Here is a 6,487-nt window from a genome sequence, read left to right as displayed (position 1 = left end):
AAGTGACCGTGAAACTGCTCCAGTAACCATCCCTCTCTGTGTCAATTTGACGGCACATTATACGGTCCGTATAAATTTATACGGTCCGTATAAGTGACCGTGAAATCACCCCCCCCCCCCAACAACTTCATTTTGTGACCATTATACGACACGTTATACGGACCGTGTAATATTATACGGACCGTATAATCGGTCGTATAATCCACCTCTTCTCTGATTTTGGTTCTCGTCACTTCGTTTGACCTCAAATCCTTGTGAAGCCTTCTTGATACTTGTTTAACACCTCGTTAACAATCTAAGGGACGTTATACCTCCTCTCCAAAGAATCATTTAATCATCATACATTGTTACTCGTAAATCCTTTCCGATACATAACGTATGCCTTGCATTCCTTAACAACTTTCCCCTTCTACTTCTCATGTCTTTGAAATCTCATTTAGAATCATCAAATATTATTTATTACTCATCAAAACATCGAATATGTCGCACCCTTCGGCAAGACATTCACTGTGCATGAGCGGAAAGTTTTCCCAGGTGTAACATTCCCCCCCCCCCCCCCTTTGGGAACATTCATCCTCGAATGTTAAACTATCTGGGAATTCTATGAAAATTTGGCAGAGTTTCCCCTATAATATGGCGTTACCATCCTGTTACAACAGCCCACAATAATATTGTCTCGCAGGGCCACAACAGAATAGAAATATAGTTTGGCCACACACGACCCAAAAGCATAAAAGAAATCATACATATCTCATAATCTTGATGTTTCGTCTTAAATGTCTTCCGGGCTGAAATCAATGGGGACACTTGGATTTCATATTTTCTTCCGCTTCCCGAGTCATTCTTCTCGGTTGTTATTTTTCCATGAGACCTTAACTGAGGCCACTTCTTTATTTCTAAGTCTCCGTACTTGCCTATCTAATATGGCAATAGGTACCCGTACAGTCTCAGATGCCTGCTCAATTCATGTTCGTTCATTTACTAGTCATTCGACTCATTTCTGCGCGACTCTCACTCTTTGTTTTAAAGTCTGTATCTGTCACATCTTAGGGTCCATCATTTCAATCTCTACACTTGTATCCTCTTTATTCGCTTCCCCCCTTTAAGGTTTTTACTTGTACCATTCTCAAATCCGTTGCCTCACCTTCAAATCTTGAATTCATATACCCCTCACTATACTACATCTTATTCATGCCGTTTCCCGTAATCTATAGCTACAATAATTCATATGTGAAGTCTTAACATACTCACCTTGCAGTCTTGTAACCAAATAATACAACCGATATAGCAATCCGAACAAGAATGTATTTTTACTTAGCTCATCTAGTAGTTATGAGTCAATGTCTAAATCCGCTCCAATTAACAACTTTTGTCCCATAGGAATGCACACAATAGCAGTAGGTCTAGTTATCCATACCATCCATATAATGTCACTTGCCCTCTTCTTCGGCGCTCAAAGTTCACTTGTAACGACATCTTTGTTTTGCAGGGCCTAAGTCTCGTGCTATTTTACTCTTGTGTTGCACTCAACATTGATTTCAAAACCAATCATATTTGTATTGTATTTGTCGTTGATGATAGCTTCACTTTACCGCTTTATTGTCGTACAGCAAACTCATAACTCCTGATCATCTTTTTCTTTTCAACTCATTACTTCATATACTTTACTCGTTCTAGCTTGGTATAAGATATTCGTAGGAGATGCATTTTATTTTAATCATAACACGACTACTTCTTAAGTGCGCGTACTTTGCGGCGCATTTCCTTCTCTTCCTATTCCCTTACATTTCTTCCTCCTCGATTTATCTTATTTCCTTCCGTTTTACAATCAATCCTTTATTATTCGCACAAGGAACCCTATTCTCAACCTAGTACCGTTTTTTCCTTTAGAATATACTACCTTTGTACCATCCAGTCTTCGCTTCCAAAACTTATTCTGTTCATTCTGATCATCCCCTCTCATCCTTATTGTGTTGATCCTTTTTCTAACAATCGTCCTATTTTGTTATTCATTTTTCTGTATCCAGCTAAAGATATTACTCATACTCTTGATTATACCAATCACAACTACTACTACTTTTCCATATCACTTTTCTCTGATTTCCTTTTCAAGTTGACTTCCCCCTTTTTGCTGGCTATCATTTCTGTCATTGAGGAACCTCTATGCTGGACTCTCCCTTAACAAAGTCTTATAAGCTTTCTCATCTGCAGCCCCATGGCTCGCTTGTTGATTTCGCACTCGCATTCACTCTTTATTCATATTGAACATGTAACACCCTTAGTCGTTTCCTCGCTATGCTTTGTATTACAGTTATTGTTACGTTCTCATTATACCTTGATCATAATCAACGCTATAGAGTGCCACTTCTTTATCTCGTTCGCAAACCTGCTCGTAAAATAGAATAAATCTTGTGAAGTAAGCATACTCAACCTGTTATTCTTTTTAATCAGTTCTATTACACTTACCATATAAATTGTTTTACCAACGTATTCTCATTCATAATAACCCTTCGTATTCGTACCTCTATCTCCGGGTACTGTTACTGTCACGACCCAGCCCCGTGGGCCGCGACTGGTGCCCTACTTGGACACCCAAACAAACATACAAACCAAATCATCATATTATAGCTTGACTCAGATTTCATATTCGTCATTTTAAACAGAGTTAAAAACAAATATTATCTTGCGCGATTGCGCGTACAAAACATCACATCAGAACCAAAAGAAGCGGCAGAATATGCATCGCCGAATATATGCACATATACAAATATACAGGACATTCTGGCCGTATCCAAATCTGATAGGTTGGCGGAATATACATCGCCAGATACATATACGTATACAGACAGATGGGCCGTTTTGGCCATAATAGCAAACGGAACTGCGCTAAGACGCAGATCATACACAAACAAACACACACATGACCCATGACCCACATATATGACTACAAGCCTCTACGAATCATAACAAAATCATATGACGGGACAGGGCCCCGCCGTACCCCAAACAGTCAAATATACGGAGACATATACACCATAAAAGATATGTACCAACATATGGGCTCCGAATCAAAAGGAGCACTCTGTGATAGCAGAATATGTGGCCTACACTGGCGGATCACGAACCTCTGTACCTGCGGGCATGAAACGCAGCCCCCCCGAAGAAAGGGGGTCAGTACGAAAGATGTACTGAGTATGTAAAGCATAGAGTACAGAAATACCAACCATAACTAACATAAAAAAGGTACAGGGAGACGATACCGAATCAGTACATCAGAGTCTGTGCTGAAAGCATATGTATATATATATCATGCAAGTAAAAATCATGCATAAGGCTCAGGAACGTGGTCACCACTCCGACGCTGGTGCCACACACAGCATAACTCCAGAAGGTTTCAAATCTCCGTACATCTCCGAACATAACATATCACATCATCAATCATATCATAAGCCATATCACAGCATAACTCCATAAACGGTACCCGGCCGTATGGCGAGGTCTCGGGAACCGTAACACAGCATACGGCTGAATATATCATAGTGTGCACGATCACAAAACTAGCTCGGGAACCGGCGAACGATGTCATAATAGCAGGCACGAGCAGAGTAGTACGGAAATCATATGCATATACATAATTAAATTCCCAGACTCGACAATTAAGTACGTATACATATATTTTGAGATCAGAAAGTCCAAAGTATCGAGTCCGTCGGAAGTAGTATACAAAAGATATAAGCCTTTAAATTTACAAACTTTCGAAAAAATACTTCATAAGCCTTTTTCTGAAAATTTGGTATCATTCACATTGGGGAGCTTTCAAATAACTTGTGGAGCACATCAAACGAAGCCACTAAAATACCATTCTTTGATAGCCAGAATCATAAACAAAAGTTCCTTCCTAACATTATACCAAAGTAAGTCGGATAGGACAAACGAAGGAAATCTCTGAGCTAGTGGGCCCACCTCGGGTCAAGTCGAGGTGGCGGACATGAATCACGAACATTAGACTCTATGGAGTCATCCATGAAAGTTTCAAAGCGATCAGATTACATTTGTGAAAGTTACGGATGCTTGATCATTTTTTCAACAAAACGTACCATTTATAGTTCAATGGCATTGAATGAATAGTACCAAAAATCAAACTCGGATTTCTATGAACAGAATTGTCCCCGAGGCTCAAATCTCAACCTAGTAAATCTAGGACATGCCAAGAGAAGGAAAGGGATAGCTTTGCATACCTTACTTGCGTCTTACGCTCGTCCAAACTCAACTCCCGTTTCGTCCAAAATCTACAATTGGTCATAGTTGCCAAATATGAGTTTCAAGCTTTCAAGAATTCAAATTTAAATCCATATTTGTCTACCGAAATTTCGGCAGCATTTCCCTTATAAATTCCACATCCCCGAGAGTCATCTCGGCCCAAAATATCAACAACAACAACACAACAATACCAACAACCACAACCAAACACATTCTAACACAACTAGTCTTCTTTTCTACATAATGCAACCCTTCCATTCCAACTCCACAATTCCAAACTAATATCAACACTTTCCATATTCATTAACTAGTTCAAGATTATTCAAACATATTTCGATAGCATTCTAAACAATATTCATGGATTCAAGTATTCCCGCCACTTCCATATTCCATCCGAAACTTCTACAAATGCAACGAAACTACCAAATCGCATTGTTTTCCTCCAAATTCATTAATGACAACAATAATTCACATTTAGAATCTCACTCTCACCATGATATAAAAATCATATAAAAATCACATAATTTCCCATAATAACATACAACCAATTTCAATGCTAACTCAAATCGTTAAACCTTTATTTACATCATAAATGTCACAACGACACAACTAACCAACTAACTTCACTTCACTTCACCTCCCCTTCACCATACTATGGCTCACGGCCATACACTACTTCACACACACACACGGCTATGCACACACACATCACAACTCCATAATTCTCATCCCATTCTCATCAACAACAACCACAATCTACACCTTAACAATTCCATTTCCATAATTACATAAATTCCCAATAAAATCATAAAATTCCCTACAACAACTTAACAACATTTTCATGCCAACTTGACTATTATTCTTCCGATTACATCTCAAGGTCACAACAACGCAATTAACATAATAAATAAAATCAACTCATCTCCTCTTCACCATGAGGTACCTCACGACCACAACACCCACACACATACACACGGCTCACACACACCACACCACAATTCCATGATTTCCATTCAATTCTACTCACTCTAACATCTATACATCTTCCATAACATAGAAGAAACAAGAAATCCTTGCCTTTTTCCAATAAGTTCTCCTTGCCACCAAAGTCACTTTCTTGCCAAAATAATTATACCACTTTGTAGAGAATCTTGAACTTAGTAGAGATACAAGAAAATTAGGATTTTTGGATTGAAGATTGAAGGGCAAAAAATTCTCTTTCTTTTCTCTCCCCTTTTTTTCTTATGGCCGAACCTCACCTTCTCTTTCTCTCTTTCTTTTGTTTTCTTGGTTGTTCTTGAAACTTCATGAAGAATGAAGAATTGTTGGCCCCCTTTATTTATTTATCACATGACCTTAATAAATTCATGGGCTTGGACTATTCTTCATGGACCATGGCCGGCCAAGCCTTTAAATTGGGCCTCTAATTTCTCTTTTGTTTTTAGCCCAATTAGCTATGGATCATATTTTGTAATTCCCGAAACCAATTTCCGAAATTCCAATTTTGCCCTTGGCCTTCCTCCGTATTTCCACTCCAATAATTTTCATGAATATCACACATGTGTTAAATAAAACAAAAACATAGCCTTATTTCCTACAAGGCAAGATTATTCCAACTTTTCCAAATGCGCAAAAACGCGGGATATAACAGTTACTTTATTTGCAAGTAAACTTATCGTATCTTTCTCGTGCTTATCCCTCCAATCAATACTTCAGTATCACACTCTATTGGAGTTACCCTTTCTCTTCCATGTCAGGTTTTAGTACTACCAAGAATTTCCCTTTACCGTATCAATGTCGCTCTTATAACGACTGTTACTATCAATTCAATAGTATTTAACTCATCTCGTGTAGTCCTCAATGATACTCCTAACTTAATCTCGTCCTGCCATTACCATGTTACATAACATCTTCTCTCGTTAGGACATATTACAAGCTTATATCTTATCGCCTTTAGATTCTAGGAAAATTTCGACAGAGTTTCTCTTGTAAGCATAACAATCCCAAACCTGCACATAGCCCAGAAAACACGTCCGATGTCTCAATAGGACATATACCGGGACGCACATAATACGCGACTCAGCAACACAAGATCACGTACCATTAAAAGATATAAATAATAGAGCTTGTCTCATAAGTTGTGCCTGCAGACCCTGTCTAGAACTCCAATATATGTATATATATTTTCTACACACGGTCAAGCAACTTATTCATAAATTATGATTCT

This window comes from Lycium barbarum, chromosome 3 (assembly GCF_019175385.1).
Source record: "Lycium barbarum isolate Lr01 chromosome 3, ASM1917538v2, whole genome shotgun sequence".
NCBI classification, from domain to species: Eukaryota; Viridiplantae; Streptophyta; class Magnoliopsida; order Solanales; family Solanaceae; genus Lycium; species Lycium barbarum.
Note: the sequence above shows the minus strand (reverse complement) of the source record.